Genomic DNA, 20,145 nt, shown 5'->3' with positions numbered 1-20,145 from the left:
TCAGACCTCCTGGAGGAGGCCCACAGAGCCAAGGGATTTTGAAACCACTGGCTATTTAGGACTGCAGCAGGCAGAGCTGTGGAGACAGGCCTGAGGGGAAGGGACAAGGGACAGCGAGTGGAGATAGTGCCCCTGGAAGAATCTGACCCAATGGTAGGGAATGAGGTAATAAGGCAACTTGGGGGCAGGTGAGTTTAAACACAGGCTCCAAGGTTAGTGACATGTAGAGCTAAGAGTTGCTCACACTCGACACAGAGGTCTCTTTATATTCTCAAATTCCTACCTTCGCTTCTCTGAGAAAACCTGTGAACATATTGCCTTCCTCAGAGAAGAGGACAATCAAGGAAAAGGAAGCAGGCGGGTTTCCTACCCCAGGGATGCCGCCATTCTGTCTCTCCACTGACAACCCCCAGGGCTCTCCTGACACCCTCCCTTGGTGGTGTCTTTTATAAGCCGGGCCACCTGACCTGAGAGGTAGGAGACTGTGGCAGGCAGACAGCGCTATACGAAGACTAAGTATGGTACTATTTTTTCTGTTGGAAAATGACTTCTCGTTATTTTTTTTCAGTGGCACAGAAAGCTATTTTCTCACTTTCCTTTTTAAGTTGCATCTTGGATACATAGAACCAGATTAATATAATTGGTAAATTATATTAATGTTATATTAATTATGTTAGTATTGGTTCTTGACATTTTCTCATCATTGGTCCATGCAAGACAATATTTATTTATTTATTTACTGACTGCTCTGAGTAATCCGACCTAGCTTCTGTTTGTTCATGTTTTGACATTGTAAGAAGGAGGAAACCACTGCCCAGGGGTGGGACAGCTGACAGTAACTACCTCACTCCGCCTCTGCGGCCCTTCCCCTTCCAACCCCCTGTCCATCATTTCCTTGCTGTCACTATATATGTATGTATTCCTAAGAAGCAGAACGTTGGAACTTTTGTTCTATTTGTCTTTTTAAAATAAATAGGTTGCCATGATGTATGTAACCTTTGGGGACAGTTCCACTCAATGTTATGTTGCTAACCTTCTCCATAGTCTGTAGGTGTTGCGCGTTTAGTTGGCTGCTATGTTGCATTCCAGGTGGAGCCTTCCTCGGAGAGTGTATGTCGGTGTTTCATGCAGCCCACAACTGGGCCCTCCTTTCAAGGCCCAGTGTCATCTCTGAACCACAAAGTAAGGGAAATACCTTCGTTTTAAACCAGATGCCACTGTTTTGGAGAAGGGGAAGCCACCCTGTAAAAGTCTCCACGTTAGAAAACAACTGCCTTGCTTTAGAAATGTTAACGCCAAAGTCAAGTCTTACGTCTTTTCATTCTCATCTAGACGTCTGTCTACATGTCACGGCTGACAACCCACTTCAAAACTCCTTTGTCAAGTTCAATAGCCTGTCTGTGGAGCAGGTCAGGCAACTCTGGGACAGATTTAAACCATCCTCAGTGAATAAGAAACGCATTCCCAGCTGATGCTGATGGCTGGGGACTACCTTTTGAGAGGTGACTGGTGAATTTAAGAGCAGAGATGATAATTTCTAAGATTAAATAATGTATGGGTGGGTGAGACCCAGTAAGGTAGGTTTAATAAGCCCTCCAGGTACACGAACACAGTAAAGCTTGGGACCCTCTGCTCTAAGACACCCTAGTCCTGAGACCCCAGACAGCAGTCTGCTTGGCTATAGTGTAACATATAGACATACACTGTAGCATGTATTCTGGGAACCATTCTTTAATAGTTCACATGCCAAGTAAGTGAACTGTTTAATTTACTTTCCATACTACTGAGTGGTCCTAAGGATGCTTCATGTAATGGACAAAATGTGTTTAACAGCTGTGCTCAAGAGCAGGGATGGGCCCAGGGTTCAAATATCTGTTCTTTCATATGAGGACAGCGTGACCTCAGGCCATGGCTTATCCTCACGATGCCTCAGTTTCCTCACTCTAAAAGGGGATAAAAAGAAGTGCCTATTGCATGGAATTCTTGTGAGGAGTTTAATGTCACGCTGTGGCCTACTGTACGTGCAGAATATTTATTCACTATCTGCCTGCTCATCCACGTGCTCTGTGTGTACCTGCTAAATGCCAAGTTTCTCTAAGAATTCTTGCATGCAGGCACCACAGACTTCTCTTTAAAGGAGTGTGCCTTAAATGACTAAACTTTCGCACAAGTGATGTTTATTACAGATCGCCAGGCTTCTCCCAGTAATGGCTACAAATGGCTTGCTCTACACACTGTTCAGAGTGCTGTGTGCGGACGCTCATTCAATCCTCACCCATCCAGCCTGTGAAGGAGGTGCCATTATTATTTCCATTTCACAGATGAGGAAAGGATATGACAGGTCACTGGTTTGAGGTCACATAGCTTATAAATGATAATGCTGGCATCTGACACACTTCAACAATAAATGAATCAAAATATGCCTTAAACACTAAGAAAGCACACCTGCATGGAGAGGTGGGTAGATTTTTAAATTTTCCCCTGGAAACATTTGCTTGCTCTCACAAGGGGTGTGCTGAAACCTTTGAAAATACATTTGCAAACAACCTGCAGCAGGGGATCCTAAGAGATTACCACCATTCTGCTCTGGGTCACCTACTTTCAACAAAGATAACAGGATTGAATCTTCTTTCTTAAGCAAAATGTTAACACATTATAAATACATTTAACAGAAGTATTGCCATTTTAAACATCAAACTGATAGGGCTTTTTCATGGTGGGGTCTTAGTACACCTGCACTAATTTGTTAAAAACACAAGTTCTTGACTCAGACTCCAGATCTGCTGATTGAAATTTCTTCCAGTCAGTCCCATAATCCACATTTTGACAAACTGCTCAGGCAATCTTTTATGTACAGTAAAGTTGTACATAAAAGCCACCACCATAAATGATTCCTGTTTTCGAATCTGTTTAGTAAGTCTGGGATCTGTCTATCTTTTCCATCCTGAATGCTGCACCTGAGGCCGCATCGTTCCTCACCGGGAATTGTGGCCCTGAGCACCGCGCCTTCCACACTGCTGCGGAGCAGAAACCTCATTAGGTGGCTCCTTTGTTGCAACCATTCCACGGCATCCTGTGCCCAGAAGATAAAGTCCAAACTCCTTAGAAGATAAAGTCCAAACTCCTTAGCATAATTCGCAAACCCCTCATATTCTCTCCACCCTCCCCCTCCACGCCCCCTGCCAGTGGGACCACTATTTCCCGAAGGTGGCACAGTTGTCCTTGACTCAGCTTTCACTCCTGCTGTTCCTTTTACCTGGACTGTCTTCCGATCCCTCTGTCCTGGCGGACTTCCTGTTCTCCGGGTCTCAGTTTAGCCTTCACCTTTAACCTCAACTTCCTTCAGGACGGGATCTGGTGGCCCTCTTTTATGCTGCCAGCCTACCCAGAATTCAGTAAGCTTTTATCACATTGCAATAAAAATGTCTGTTTGCTTTAACGTGTAATCGAGGATGCTTATCAGCTCCTCCGGGGTGCGTCCTGATGGTATCCCAGTGTCCAATGCACACAGTGAGGCTGGTGCCTTGAAACATGTCCCAGCATTAAAGGTTCCTCCGCCCTTGGCTTTCAGCAACGGCTCCTGGAAGGGCTCTGGACCATGTTACCTTCCTCTTTATCCTACTTGGCCCTTTAGGTTGGATTGACAGACTGGCATTACTTACAATTAGGACAAAAATATTCCCTCCACTCCTGCTTTCTACCCATATGCCCAAATCGTGTAAAACTGAGGATTTCAGCCCCAGATAGTAGCACCCAATCACCATGCAGCCTGAGAAGACATCTGTCTTGTTCATCGCTCTATCCCCAGAGCCACGCACAAGGGCTGGTCCACAGCAGACTGAGAAGAATATTTAATGAGGGAAGAAAAGTCCGGAAACAACTCACAGACGTGACTATGGAAACAGTACCACTGATGTTTGAGAAATCTCAAAGGAAGAGAAATAGCTATTTGGAAATGGGCAAAGAGTATGCATGTCACTAATGCAGAGAAAAGACGAATTCTGAAAGCACAAGCAGCTAAGTTTGAGCTAATCTCTAGTAAAAGTCTCTTTAAAAAAAGGCAAGGAGCCAGCAAGTGTTCCTTTAGAGCCAGATATGAAAACAGTTCTCACTTCCTTGACTGACGGTCACCAACTGCCACATAATTCACCTATCTGTAGTTCAGCAGACACTTAGTGCAAACATTAGGGTACTCTGATGAACAAGGTTGACATGTGTGCACTGGGTGATAGCACAGTTCAGCACCCAAGGGATGCTGACAAATGGCCTGCCTGTCAGCCTCCAGGGAAATCTCTAGTAATGCGTCACCTGGTTCCGTCCTCACCCTGATCCTATTTAACATGCTTTATTAATGACATGAATGAAAACACGGATGGCATGGTGTTGATGGCAGACTCCTGACTACACAAACCTTGAAGGGATAACTAATTTAAATGAATGACAGAGTCAGATAATAATGCTACTAGCCACTGTGTATTCAGAGCCTACTCTGTCAAGAACTCTCCTTCTGCTATTTCCTTTAATCCCTCGTCCCAAAGACATACAGGAAACCGAAGGTCTGAGCGCTGATGAGGCTCGCCCCACATCACACAGCTGATAAAGGGCAGAGCTGGCAGGTCCGCCTTCACGCTGCTGGCCATCTCATGGTAAGAATTCACAAAGATCTAAGACCCAGAAACCAAAATGATAGTATTTAACTTAGTCCATTTCAAATATGTGTTGAGTCTTTCTTCTCCCTAAGACCCTGGATGGGGGGTTCCAGAGATAAGGAAGAACAGTTTCAATGTTCAAGACTCTTCCAGGAGGAGTCGGGCTACAAAGATGAACCAGAGGCACATAAAACGGAACAGCATGTATGCAATGCAGAGAGGAAGGACATTCAGGGAACACGGAGGAAGGAGGAATCCCCTTAGCTGGGGTGGGGAAGGGGTTGGAGGACTATGTAATGGAAGAGCTACCACCTGAGATGGGCCTTGAACACCAGGGAGGATGTCAACAGGTGTTGGGGGTCGGGAGGGCAGCTGACCTCAGGTGAAAGGCCCAAATGAACATATGAAGAAAGACAAATATGGGCCAAGTTTGGTGTCTATTGAGTCCCTCGTTCAGCTGGAATATAGTGATCAGATGAGAAGATATTGCCAAGGAAGGTGAGCCGTCACCAAAGAGTTGGAAAGTGTGAAAGGTCTTCTACGGGGAAGAGGGAACCAAAATATATTGAAGGCAAGAGGAAGCCAACATGGATTTTGAATGGGGCGGTAACATGAACAGAGAGATGCTTTATGAAGATGCTGGGACAGGGGTATCTAGAGGAGAGGCTGGAGAGCAATTCAAGTGACTGTCACAGTTTAGAGATGGCTTATATGGAGAGGGGGGAAGAGTCCTAAATGAGGATTCCCTTTCCATATACCTGTTAGGTTTGCAAATTAACTGCAGAGATTCAAAATCATTTAAAGCGCCAGGCAACAAAAGGATTTAAAAACTGGTGAAGTATAAAGTGAGTTAAACATTAACAAACACCTTTACCCTGTGCTTGACTCCTGACTGCGGTACCACCCACATTAAAAGGACAATCCAATGGAGGTATGTATGTTTCCCGCACAACCAAGGAGCAGAAAAGCAAACAAAATGAGGATTATCTCAACCAAAGGAAAGGGAAAAATGTCTTTCATGTTGCCTGAGGAATTTGTGGAATATTGAATAACCTGATCAGGATGGATTGATGGATTGAGACGCTAGACTGACCACTGTGTAATCTTTAACGCATTTTTTTTTTACAAGCACAAAGGTCAATCATACAAAACAAATAAGTTGTATAAATTCTGGCAATGTCTGGCATCGGTACAGAGCGTGAGAACAAAAGCAAATGGCCGAGTGGGGTTTGTTTTAATCCTGCCACATGTTCCAGGAATTAAAGTGAGAAAGGGAACGAAGGACAGGATAATGACATCACATGGAAATGTTCACAGGAGAAGTCCTGGCAGCACCACAGAGAAGTTTCTGGAGCAGGGGACAGGCTCAGAGGGAAGCAGGCACAAGGCAGGTAGCACAGCTCCCTGGACCGCTGCCCTCGGGGCCTCACCCCCAATTCAGCTTCCTTCCAGAGCTGGAGTGCAAGTGAGGAGAGGCAAGGCGTTCACCTCCAGCAGCAGACCCGGGATTTTACTCACGCCACTGTTAACTGGAAATTGTTCCAATTCGTGGGCTTCCTTTCTACTCGTCCTGGTGAGCTTGCAGAGTCAGGAAGAATGCAGCACACCCATGATTAGATTATGCCCTGCACACAAATTATGCTCTGCTTTTCTATGGACTTGCTAAATGGAGCTGTCCTCAGGATCTCACCCTCAGGGACATCTGGCTCAAAGAGTGGGTTCCCAGGCCAAGCCTTTGTGTGCCCAGCGACTCTGCCCCACCCCCTGCACAAATTAACTTTTCAATTCAAGTGAACTCAATGTTCCACACTCTCTACACCCCCTCTCCCTGCTCCCCAACAATGTTCTTTGAAAAAAAAAAACAAAATGAAATAGAAAACCAAGACAGAGCAATACAAAAAAATCAAGGGTGCTCTCCTTAGAACCAGTGGAGAGTGTCTGCATGGCAGGAAAGACAAGAGAATAAGTAGGCTTTGAGAAGAGTTAGATCCTCTGTTGCTAATTTCTATACCCTACATTTGCAAGCACTCGGACAAGACAAAACTAACATGGCCCAGAAGGAACGATCTTAATAAAATTGAGTTTCAGTGCTGCCTTGGCATATACATTAGAACCACAAAAATGTCTTGCAGCCTCTGTCATGCCCATTTGGTCGCAAACATGTACTGACAATCTACCATGTTCTAGGAACTGTGCTGGTGATGAAGGACACGAGGGCAGTGAAATCACGGCTGCAGGACCTCAAAAATCTACCCTTGTCTCTCGATGTATTTTAAGGGATATGTATCTAAGATGGTAAAATTACTTTTGAAGTGCCAGGAAATGATCAAACACACATTTCAGTACAGTGTACCCCCGAGGGGAGGCAGAGAAGGGGACCTGGGAGGAGAGCATGGGCAGCTTCATTGGCAGTTTGCATCGTGGAAGGTGAGATCACAAGTGTTTGCTTTATTATTACGCTATCCAGCTCACATATATGACATATCTTTTATGCATCATATTACATGCAATATTTACAAATAAATCAGGGAAGCAGCAAAAAATGAATTTAAGACAAAAGATAATAAAATGATCATGAGAAAGAAAGAAAAGAAAAGGGAAGAAAGAAAATACAGTCCTAGTTCTGGGAGGGGGGTTCCTATCCTAGCACAGGAAAGAGCAACCTAAAAAACAATTATTAAATATAATGTGCTATAATGATAAACAATTTTAAGAAAATACCTCTAATGGTGTATGGCACTGATGTGACTAACAGCGGCATGTTATGTTCAAATCTTTAAGTGCCCTTGCACTTAAAAAATTCAGTTTTACCCTTTTTAAGTGTGAACATTGCTTTACATCCTTTAACAGTCTGAGTCACAAAGTCCTCTTCTGGGCTATCATGGGGTTCTGCACTATCCCCACAAACACACCACAATATGGGGGGATCCCTTAGCTCACAGTCAGGTCTCACTATGTGTCACTGCTAGCACCTCAATAAATATTTGCAGAAAAAACCACTGAGTAGCACTACTGGGTTCAGTTCTGGTAAACGGTGGCTGAGAGGAATGAGAAAAGGGTAGAAATGCTAAATTGGACACCCCTCTCCAAAACGCAAGAATAACCCGCTTTGCCTCAGCAAAACTGTCCCTGGTTCTCTGGCTTGGCAGCGGAGAAGCCATGGGCCAATCTGTAGATCTTGAACCATCCCTCAGTGCACGCTGGTGCTTCTAAGCCTGCAGCTTGGATCTTTCACTTCTTCCACGAACTTCAAGGGGGAAAAAAGCATTGGATGTCAGGCAGTAACCCAGTATCACTTTCAGGCACGGCCTCCATCTCTCAAGAACAGTCAACCCCGCCAGTAGTCTCGGTAGAAATCAGATCTTCCTGGCAGAGCCTGCCTATCTCAGCCTCAGAGGTGAGTACAAGAAGCCAAAGACTCAGGAAGATCCAGTTTCCCTGAATAATGGTGTTACCGTACAAGACAAGAGAGCATCCCCTCCTCTGAAACAGCCACACACTCCCACGATGAAAAAGGATTTGACAAACAGAACTGTCAACTGAGATCTCAAAAAGCTCCCCAGAAATGACCCACAGATCATGACAGCAGCACCAAGGACCTAACAGACACTTGACAAATTGTGCATGCGTGACTAACAACAATGGGAAGGAAAGTAGGGCATGATTTTGGTCACAGCCTAGAAGAATATCAGTAAAAGGTCACCGTGCGGGTAGGACTGTTGCTAAGGATTTAAGTAATAATTTTTATCCTGAAACTTTACAGGATAAAGTTCATTCTAGCTAGATCGTTTGAGGGCAATTGCACATGAAATTATGTTTAGCAAAATATATTCAGGGTGTATGGACGTACATTGATTTCAAGTTTCCAACCTCTCCAGGTTTTAACCAAACCCTGCAAATGTCTCCCTTTTTCCATTCAAGTGAGTTGGTATAATCCTTGTTGCGAATGCCACCTTCTTTCCAGGGATAACAGATGGAAAGGAGAAAGTATGCCAAAAAGAAGAACTGGAAATTAAAGTGACATTAAATAAAAATAAAGCTGCAAAACATAATCTAGGTCATCTCTTCATGCATTTTAAAATAAGCACCAGTAGGCCCTGCACATATGGCATTGGCTTTACATGTTTTTTTTGACTCAGATGTCATACAGGATTAGCGCAAAAGGAAAAATCCCAACGTGAGGCCTATTTTTATACAGATTAATCAATCATTTCCCATCTCCTCCTCTCCTATCCTTCCCTAAACTTTCAACTTAATGAAAATTGTTCTTTTTAAAAAATATGTCATTGACTGCACTCAGGAAATCCTTTCAGGAAAGCAAGTGAACTCAATGTTTGAACCCAGATTTTAATTGTCATCTTTTAAAAATTCAAGTTATAAATATTAACTAGACTTATGCCATGGCCTGGCACTTTTTATCCCACATATCCATTGTGTTAGTAGGAACAAAACTAATTGGCAAGCATTGTATTAAGTGTATGCGTAGCTCTTTAGTAAAACATAAAGCCATACAATTGGAAAGAAAAAGGTCTACTATATGTTTCACTCATCAATGACATTCTCACGTACATTAAATCCCATATTTCCTATCAAAATGCTAGGCACATAGTAGGTTCTTATTGAGTATTTGACAGGAAATTTGATAGGCTGAATGGACTCGAACCTAGCTTTTAGCCAATGCCTCTTTTGATTACCAGCCATTGTAAAACTGATGATGATGACACTTACAGTAATCACAGTAACATCTTGTATCTCTGGTACCCCACATGCCATTGATTTTGGCATCACGCTTTCAGAGGAGCCATATGTGATAGGTACTCTTATTGTATCCACCACACCGAGAGAGGACGGGTTTAGAGAGGAGATTCAGAAATTTTGGGGTTGACAAAAAAAAACCCCACACCATGATGGTTTTCAGAGATGTGCAGGAGACTGCATTGCAGACATACTGAGAAATAGATGTGGGGCCTTATGCTATTAAATACAATGGAAAAAAAATTGGGGGGAAGTGTCATCCACCCAGTTTCCAGGTCTCCAAAATCATGATCCATACAGATTTTATCGTGCACCCATTTTTGTCTGCTGCTCCATCTACTGACAGAAATTATATTTATAAAATATTAAGGCAATGACCTAGAGCTTAAACCCAATACAAAGTCAAGGACAGAGTAGTCCTCAGGACATTGGGCACAATCTCAAAGGGTGTTACCTTTTCATCATTTTGGGCAATTAAAATTGAACCATGACTAACTGTTGGAAAAGATGACATCAAAACAGTTCATCCTTTGCCTGAATAGCCATGAATACAGAAAATAAAATAAAGTTACAATCTAGCGTAATGTCTGTGCTCACCCAGATGATTAAAAATGGATCTCTCATATACCAACAGAGTGTCTGTTCTGGTTTTTGGTTGTAGCTGGTAGATGCCAGCTTCCTACAATATCCTAAGTCTAAAGTCTCAATTTTATGCAACTTTAAAGTTATTGAACTAGACATGGGGTTATCATGTGCATAGACTTTTTTGGTTCTACTAATTAATTTTAACACCATTTGCCTAGCAAAGTGCTTTGATATGACCATGTGTTTTATGACAACACAAACCCAACCCTTATGCTCTTGGTATGTACAGTAAAGAGGATGTGGTAAGTCAAATCAGTTCATTAAAATAAAAATAATCCAGGCTGGGCTCAGGGGCTCATGGCTGTAAGCCTAGGACTTTAGCAGGTCAGGGTGGGAGGACTGCTTGAGGCTAGGAGTTCAAGACCAGCCTGGGCAATAGTGAGACCCTATCTTTATAAAACATAAAAAAAAAAAAAAAAAAAAAGAAAAAGCTGGCTGGGACAACACATGCCTGTAGTCCCAGCTATTCAGGACCCTGAAGCAGGAATATTCCATCAGCCTAGGAGTTTGAGGTTGCAGTGAGCTACAATGGTACCACTGTACTCTAGCCCAGAGCTAGACCCTGTTCAAAAAAAAAAAAAAAATTTACACATCCCAATTCCATGGCCATGAAGAGATGCAAAATTTCTAATGGATGCCATGTGAGAAAAGAGAATTAAAACTGCTCAGAGAGATGTGCTCTGAATAATTTTAATGGTGAATAGGCAGACATGGGCATTCTCTTTCCTAATCACACGAGCAGGCTCTCTCTTGATAATAAATACATCGTGTCTCAGCCTACACAGAGGCCCATGGCAAACTATGTGCAGCACCAATTAGCAGTAATTGTGGCTGTGCTCCTCTATTCCCACAGCACAACACCAGTGGTAAGGCCAGGCTTTGCATCCACAAATGCAACCTGCAAGGCTTAGCGCAGAAGAGCCTTCTAAAATGTGGCATTCGTTTGCCAGCATTTTCATTTTGGCATTAGGACTGCACAAATAGACTCACAGATAACAAAGGGTATTGAAAACAATACCTGTGAGTATTTAAAACAATATACACAGGTACTGTTTTAAAGTTTGGTTTTAGACATTGCATCCAGAGAATCTGACAAGTGGAGACGAAAACTTTTTTAGGTTACATTTTTGGCCTACCACAACTCACACACACACACTTTGGGCCTATCACAACTTACACAGACACCAACACGCACACACAGCAAAGACTCTGTGATCTAATACAATTATTTACTTACTGTGACTAATACTACTTACTTAGAAGGTAAGCTTCGTAGACTTTCATGGCAAACACTGCCTCCGCAAACAACTTCCCACCACAGGCTGGGGATGTCTTTTGCAGAAAGACAGTGTGTGCTGCTCATCTCTCAGTGGAGTACAGTCTCAGGGTGGGGTATCCATGGAGACCGAGCCGCCTGCATGTGCAGGGCAAGGAAGTTACTCGGCTGGGCACCATAGCAACAGGAGGCAGAGGGAAGGCCAGCCTATCAGGGGAGAGCACAGGGCCTTCTCCCTGGTGACTGCAGCATTTCAAATGAAACCATCGCCCTCATGAATGGACACAAAGCATTTGAAGAAATACCACATTATCAAATAGGACTAAATGCCTCCACAACAGTTGAGGCTAATCCCTTGACAATACTGGAGCAAAACATACAGAATCTGTCCACCCTGATCATATTCCCCTGATGGGCAAGGAAGAATTTATACTACCACCCCATACAGCGCTAGACTGAACGGCACATATGTGACACGCTGAGGAAAATGCTTGGTGTACTCCATGGACTCCAGCTATTTAAATATGCGAGACGCTTCATGGTGCTGCCAAGGAAAGAGGAGGAGGGGATGGGCTGTTTTGAGGGGAGAAAATGGAATCTGGGGCTCTTTGGGACTATTGTAGGCATGGTTTTTCCCAACAGGAGCCTGCGAGGAGAAAATATGTTTATCAGCCTTCCACAGCGGCGCTGCACTCCCCCCTTCTTACTAAGGAGGCAGCCACAATACAATGGGGCTGATATGTGTGGGACAGCGAGTGGACATTCAAATGCCTTAAAGTGGTGCCATTTGTAAACTTTCCTCCTTTCTCATATTAAAAAAGTAGTGAAAGTGATCATTTATTAAGCACATACTGTATATCAGGCAAATGTCACTATGAATATAGCCTCCTAGCAAATGCTCACAGATAGAGGACACGCATGATTGCCTCTCAGCGTGGCAGAAGTGTTCACAGGATATGCACAGACTCTGCTAATATATCTGAAATCTTTTATGATTCTCATAGCAGCATGAAAAAGCTAGGTATTAATTCTTTCTCCAGATCACTGTCGAGGAAAAAGAGAGAATATTTCCTCATATGACCAACTAAACTCCCCTTCCCCCACTGCTTGCAGATAACCTGGTCCACTCTGCTCATTGTCTAAATGTAAGGTGAGGTTCCTCTCCTCCGGCAATTACCTCTCAGAAAAGCAGAAATCCCCTTATATTAGAGTCTCTCCAAAGCCCGTAATTGCAGGGCTCTCTCATAATTACCTTCTTTGAACTCAAAGTGCCATTTGAGAAAGACACATCCATCTGACTTGGGTTCAATCAGTGCTAGTTGAGGCTGCCTTCAGAGGTCAACTGATGGGATGGTTTAAAATGAAGGAGACAAATTTAAAAGTAGATTTTATAATTTTTCCTGTGGTATGACTCCTCCAGCCCTGTAATGATCACTTTAAATTGTGCACAGTCAGTGGCAAAGGTATAGCAATCACAAAAACCTATATTCCTTGGTATTTGAACTCAGAAACTTGATAGCTTTTTGGTAGTGAAGGCTATTCATATACATCTGCAGGACAACAGAAAAATCAGCTGCCCCCGTGTTGTACAGCGTATGTAGTGACAGCCTGCTAGTTTTTCACTAATGTCCAATGCCATTCTCCCCCTTCCCCATAATAGGAAGTGCCCAGTTGACTAAGATATTCTAAGATATTATTGTCAATGACATACGCCACTTCTCCATCCTGACCTTAAAACGACCAACCGGCTGCCCTCTTCTCCCATCCTTCTGCCTGGGAGATGACAGTCAACTTGGTTCCTCAAAGGGAAGTGTCCCAGCAGCACAGCCGCCTAACAGCTCGCACTGCCAAAATACCCAGGTGCTGCTTAGCAATAGACAAAGGTGTATTTCTAACCTCTGTATCTTGGCGTCTCTTTGTTACAGTAACTTAACCCACACCCTCACAGAGCTTGTAGGCTTGAATACACATCCAATGGGAGCATCAGACATGAATTCGGAATTGCTTTATCTCCCACAAAAGGGGCAGAAGTGAAGATGATCTGCTCTGGAATAGTCAGATGCGTTCAAAAGTAGCTCTAGAGATGAGAAAGATCAAATAGAATTTGAAAATGAAATACGAATTAAAAAGTAACGTTTCAAAATTAATAGAACATACACGTGTTGAACATAATAAATTTCAATGGTATTCAACATGGACTATTTCATCCCCGTCTCTGAAGGTTTACTGAAGTTAGCAAATAAAATAAAACCTTTAAAAATCTCGCTAGGACAAGGAGGCTACTGAGTATTCTGTGACACGTATACAATGTATCCCTATACTTTTCTCTCTCCAATGCCCATGGGCTAGGCTAAGCCATCTAAATGTAGTGTCTAGTTTCACCTCTTGATAGTCCAAACTCCACCGGGTCTCCAGAGGGATCCTCCACACATAAATCTAATCATCTCCCGCTGTTTAAAACCCTCTGACATTTTCCGCATCACTCTAATAATACAGACTTCATCTGCCACCACTCTTTGTCCATCTTTCTCCATTGTTCTGCTCACTGCTTGCACTCCCCCATCCGCCCTCCCCAAGTGTGAAGGAATATGCGAAACTCTTAGCTCCAATGTCATCTCCCCAGACACTCCTCCGCCCATCTCTCCTCCCTCTCGCTCACATTACCTTGTCTCCCCTTGTCACCAGCTGAACTTGTTTGCCTGTGTACTTATGGACCAGCCACCTCTCCACCTTTATGGCAGGTGCCTTGTTTGTTTCTTACTCCTCTACCCTTAATGCCTAGAACAATGATGTCAGCCCAGAGTAAACACTTAATAAATATTAGTTGGATGAGTAAATGAAAGCTAATAAAGGCCAAACCAGAACTCATACCTCTGTTTAGCAGAAACCTCTTCTTGATTAAGTAGTGAAGTGAGGGCTCCCTTTTTCTAAGACTCTCCCATAGTGATCACCATGTTCTAGTGTGCGCATCATGGCCTGCAAGCCTGTCACAGCGGTATTCCTGAGGCACTTCCCAGAAGCCAGCTTTCACGTAGCTGCTGATCCCCCTGGGCTGCTATCAGACAAAAGCTAAAGTGGTGGAAAATTGAACCTGCTGAATTTACCCAAGCAAACATAGGAGGCTGTATGACAGACAACTTTCTGTAAATAATGCTACAGCACCCCAAAGTGTCACACCACAAACTGTACCAGCAGAGATGACAGCGAGGTCCCGATGTTTATCCCTCGGGCTCCTTCCCTGCCAAAGTCCACAGTTCCTTCACAGACAGGCTGCGAGCTCTTTCCTCTGGGTTCAGGGTAACCGGACCCTCCTCTTGCTCCTTCAGGATGGGAGAAAGGCTCCAAGCTATTGCCAGTGCCCAGTATTTCACCATTCTTCGTTGGATCCCTTCAGCCGTGCACAGACCTTAGCAGGCAGTCTCTTCCATAACCTCTCCTCACATAGAAAAATAAAAAAGCCCAACTTAAAGCATGTATCTGCATGATTTACAACTCTTGGTCAGACGTCTGTGCGTAAAAGAGGTTTCCAGGTTTATTTCTGTTATGCTGACATAATGGATGAATACGTTCAATGGAGGATGTCTGTCTGGGCTGCAGGAGCTTCCGCCACTTCTGCGCGATCTATAATGCTTCCTTCTCAACACATTACAGTACTTAGGAAGCATTTGGCAGGCCCCCAAATCAGTGGCTAAGAACACTGCGTATGCAATAAATCCTAGTAGACCCAGGATTTGGATGGCAGTTACCTTTGGGAAGAAGAGGATTATAGTTCACTAATTCTTTGTGAAAAACCATTACAGGACCATTTGGCACCATTACATTGATTGGGTACAGCATCAAAAACACAGACAGGGGAAAGGCTTGGGAAAAAATAGGAAACCCTGCCACAGAGATAAACACGCCAGTCCACTCGTTACGTGTAAGCTTTATTTTACTGGTTTGGTCTCTGCTGGGGAGAAGTTACAAACGATGTAATAGTATAGCCCAAAATATTATCTGCTGTATGTATCGTGGGTGAAGGTTCATTCCCGCAGGGTAAAGGGAAGCTTCAGAGATCCATTTCTCTGTCAATGTGGCAGCTTTGTTTAAGTTGACTAAGTTTGAGAAAGTACCCGTGATAAAACAAGGCAGTACATAAAACATTCCGACATGTAAAGAAAGGACTAGTCCGTGAGTCAGCGGAAAATGCTGAAGATCTCAACATTCCCTTGAGGTTCACCTCCTCATGGCTTACTTTATTGATCTGCATCAACATGGCCTTGTGCGTTCAACTTTCTATGCTGCTCTGGAGTTACCATGAGGCTCACTGACTCTGCTATCTGACAGCATAATCCACCTATAAACTGTACCAGCTAACAAAATTAACAAGAGCTTTCAGAGCTCGACAAATGTTAAAAAAAATATTTTGTGTTTTATGTCAACACGTCTTTCTTTATGGTCACACTCCCTACTGCCATTAAAATTATTCCTTTGAACGTGGCCCTCACAACTATCACAACAGTTAAGAGTTAGAGGCAAGGCTCCCCTGTTCTAAATCCATTCATAAGCTGTGTGAACATGGATAAGTTACTTAACTTCTCGATGCCTCGGTGTTCCTCAGTATTCTGTATCTGTGAGATGGAAGATGGTGACGTGCCTTTCTTGTGCTGAGTTTAGAATTAAATGAGTTAGGTCCATGGAATTTTACTTAAGACAGTCAGTGCTTAGTATCTATTAACTAAAATGGAAAAAAATAAAATAAAATTTCAGAGTGCTATTCAAACCCACAATTACATCCTTCCAAGTATTTTCACAAGGCTTTCAATTTCTGAAGTAGACTGTGGCCTATGTTTGAGGCTGAGCTTTGCCTTGGAAGAGCTTTGCTTATGACTGATGAGTTATTAGAAAAATAATGCCTTGCCAAAGAATCCAGAAAGTTTCCATACACCCAAAAGCTGCCCTTTTAGCACTAGACTTTCAATTTCTTCCCACTCTATGGCAATAGTTCTAAAATGCTTTTCTGCCAGCTTCACCATCCCAAGGATTGGGTCTGCTTTTACATCAATGATGGCACTAAGGACAGGATTTACAGCTGGTAATGGCCTGACACCCACCAGGCTCTAGGGGTCTGTCTGCTCTTTCCCATTTTCCCATCTCTTTGCACATTGTCAACCACGAGCTATGAACTCATACTCCTGTCCTTGTGTCCCTCCTACGTCAAGTATTCCATGGGCGGTGCCTGTGGCTCAAAGAAGTAGGGCACCGGCCCCATATAACGGAGGTGCTGGGTTCAAACCCAGCCCTGGCCAAAAACTGCAAAAAGAAAAAAGTATTCCTCTCATTTTAACTGAACTAGGATAACATGACCTCCTAGAATTTCGTTTGATATAAACATAAGTTCTGTGTGAAAGTTTTAGTGTTTTCCTGTAAACGATGTGCATATATTTGTGATATCCATTTTAAGAGCTGCAATTGATCATCAGGAATTACTTTCAGCCAGGTCCTATGCTGAGAACTTCATATTCAGTAATTTAATCTACAGTAGATCTTTGAACAGGTCTTTTCATACACGCACCTTTCCCCAACCAAACGCAAATTAAAAATATGGGAACCCAACCTTGTTGGGTTCCAAAGGGCTCACAGTGGGGCTTGAGTATGTGGAGATTTTGGATATAGGCTGGGGGGCCCAGAGGCGATACAGTGGAAGGATGACCATATTTAATCTTTTCAACAAAACATTTTACGGAATTAGAACACTAAACTCCAAGAAAAGAACCAAGGAGGTGAAGTTCACACAGGTATAAAACGGTGCAGTGGGGGCTCACGCCTGTAAGCCTCACACTTTGGGAGGCCAGGGCGGGTGGATTTCTTGTGCTTAGGAACTCAAGAGACCAGGCTAAGCAAGAGACCCCGTCTCTACTAAAAATAGAAAAAACTAGCTGGGCATGATGGTTTACACCTGTAGCCCAAGCTACCTGGGAGGCTGAGGAGGAGGATCACTGGAACCCAAGACTTTGAGGTTGCTGTGAGCTATGATGACACCAGGTACTCTACCCAGGGCGACACAGTGAGACTGGGCCTAAAAAAAAAAACAAAATAACTAAAAAAATAAAAAGATTTCAACTCAGTATGCTGGACTCCAGAGTATAGTGGTTAGAAAGTGCCCCCCCCCCATTTCCCTAAGATAAGACATTGGGTGACTTGGGTGTAAACCCTGGTAGCTAAAGTTATTACAAGAATGGCCTACTCCAGGTTAGTTTAGCTGGTTTTTTAATTTCACAAGACTAACTTTGAAGTGAAGGTGACGCCCACGATAAGAATAGTAACACCTGTCAGTTATACCACTGTGTGTGAAAGAGCCTCTACTAAGGGAACTAGTATTACTTAGTCACCAACTTAGTTTTCTAGCAAAAGCCTCTGAATGCTGGAAATAGTGTTGTTATTGTTTTCTTTTCTTTCTTTCTTTTTTTAAAGTAACCAATCCTCTGCTATTGGAGTGAGGTTATTATAGTTCAGCTTGGCCAGATCTCCAATTTCAATAGCCTGGGTGGTGTCCGATGACAAGGGAATACTAACTTAGTTTGAATGCTAATGAGATACAGTGACATCTTTCAAATGCAGATTTCAGCATTTCAGTTTCCAAATGTGGATTTCCTCAAAAATGTAATGGCCCTCGCCATTAGCTCTTTACACATCTCTTTGACCGCCTCCAGTGGTTTTTCTCCTTTCACATTCTCTAATTATTTGTTTGAATTGTGTAATCGGTTCCTCTCCTTTCCGACTAGCTTTGTGTACAATGGATTTAGTACTTCCATTTGTAAAACAATGACACTGGGTCTTTCTCTTCTTCCTTGGGTTCAGCTACTCCCTCGGTAGGACAACGGAGCATTAAAGGAGGCCCAGGCATGCCATTTAATGTAACCCAATTAGAATTTTAATTTCTTAGCAAAAACAACCTCATCAGGAAACTGACTACAAACTAAATATAGGAGGAGCACCTGGGAGAAGGAACATTACCACCCCAGATTCCTCAAAAGGTTCCCAGCTGGAATGCTTTCATTGCTTTTCTTTCAATCTGCACTACAGCCCGGATTTATTGGACAGTATTCTGCCTCTAATTGCAAGCCGCCTGAAAGCAGGGACGCCACCAAGGCCATCTTTGCCCCCTGCTCCTCCCACACTGAACACGACACTCTCACAAAGTAGACGCTCTATTTCTCATTTAAGTATTCACTGGACACCTTTCATAGCACTTGTCGCACACAGTAGCAGGCTCTGGAGATTCAGCCTGGCTTGTTTTGCCCAGTGGCAGATAAAAGTGAAACATGCAAACACAGAGCTACTACCCAACTGGACCACAGGAATGTTGTCTTTTGCACCTTGGTGGCACTTTTTAATTAAATCTGCATAGGAATTAAGTGACAGAAGCCAAAATGACAGAAGGCTCACTGCTCCTGAGAAGTTTCCAGAATGAGCTCCCGCCTGGATGCAAAAAGGGCTTTCCTGCTGCGTGTGCCACAGGGCCCTGCTGCAAAGTGCAGGTTTGCTCGCCTCCCCTTTCCAAGTTCTTCCTGCTATTCTGTGAAATATTTCATTTCTCCTTCTGCGCCTTCTGTGTCCTCTACTCAGAGAACATTACATGCCAAAGAGGCACTTCAGTAACTCCTTTCTGAGGTGAATAGCAGCGTTTCAGAATCTAGAACAACGGACCTAAAATTAAATGGGCTTAGGTTACCTAAAGAGCCCCTAATTGCTTGCTATTTTAATAGACTGGTATTGGTTTTAATGAGTCATTTTTAAAAAGTGGAGCGCACATCAAGAGCTGAGGAACAGTTTTGGCTGAAGGGACATGGTTGCTGATAGCGGTGGCGGAGGCAGAACACTTCAACCTGAGAGAACTATCTTCTTGTATTTTAATAGATTGTATCTCCACATTTTAAAAATTTTGAAGTCATCCGGGGGCCTCCCTTCCAGCATTTCCTCTCTTCATGTTTATGAGACTGACAGGTTCATTCTGCTAAAAGTTCAGAGGACTATAGGTCACGATGCAGATTTTTCTCAAATTCAAAGAGTTCACTGTACAGAACTGGGTCTCATTCAATGATGACGTTAGAAATTCTAGGCAACTTAAAAAGTAAACTTTAAGGATCCTTCTATGTTGGTTAAACACAAATCAAAGAAAAAGATCACTAGGTCAAAAGTGCTTAGGTGATAGTTATGCCTAAGACCAATTAAATCAGAAGCAGCTAGCAAAAGTGGTGTTTCCAGCTCTGCCTTTGGGCACAGGTTATTAACACACTGACTGCCACACTAGGAAAAATAATGTTTCCCTTTGGGGCCCTGGTGTTTTATCATGGGGTTCCCAAGGTAGAGGTGTGTGAGTTATATACACTTCACGAGGCCCCAAGCTCAAAACTAACCTGAGTTACATAAGTACCACATGCTAACCATGGTGCCACTGGATGCCATAACTAGCATGAGTTAAATACAATTTACACAGCAATTAATGTGTTAAACTCAGATTCATAATCCTAATAGAGGAGACCCATGAAACCTGGTGCTATTTTAGGTATACGGACCTACATACATAAAATACAGTATAAATGAATACAGGTCTGTATATGTTCACATGTATGTCTCCTGGAGTACGGTCCATAGTGGGAGTGATTCTCAGACATCCACCAATCTGGATTTGTTTTCTTCCTTCCCTGCTTCTATCCTTCCTTTTGTTCCCCTGCAATCTCCTCATGCAAGCCTAAGGCTATAACAGTTCTCAGCAAGATCTTTAGCAAATGAACACCTTCTGTGGGATTAAGGACTTTTTTTTTTTTTTTTTTTTTT

General features: G+C 43.2%; 1 protein-coding gene across 7 annotated transcripts in view; it reads right to left on the bottom strand.

Annotated features, from left to right (window-relative positions):
- SYBU (syntabulin) overlaps positions 1-20,145 on the bottom strand; it is a 66,950-nt gene that overhangs the window by 18,898 nt on the left and 27,907 nt on the right. Inside the window, exon 1 of one of the 7 annotated variants that reach the window (XM_023517236.1) lies at positions 14,515-14,571. The exons of 5 other annotated variants lie outside the window; for them this stretch is intronic. The gene's annotated coding sequence lies outside the window, so the exon portion shown is untranslated. Of the gene's footprint in view, positions 1-12,577; positions 12,650-14,514; positions 14,572-20,145 lie in introns of those variants that run through there. One more of the 7 variants, XM_023517233.1, reaches the window with a different exon arrangement.

The sequence above is a fragment of the Otolemur garnettii genome, unplaced genomic scaffold (assembly GCF_000181295.1).
Source record: "Otolemur garnettii isolate 467f Iridium unplaced genomic scaffold, OtoGar3 scaffold00004, whole genome shotgun sequence".
Taxonomy (NCBI): domain Eukaryota; kingdom Metazoa; phylum Chordata; class Mammalia; order Primates; family Galagidae; genus Otolemur; species Otolemur garnettii.
Note: the sequence above shows the minus strand (reverse complement) of the source record. Positions and strands in the feature narration are given on the sequence as shown.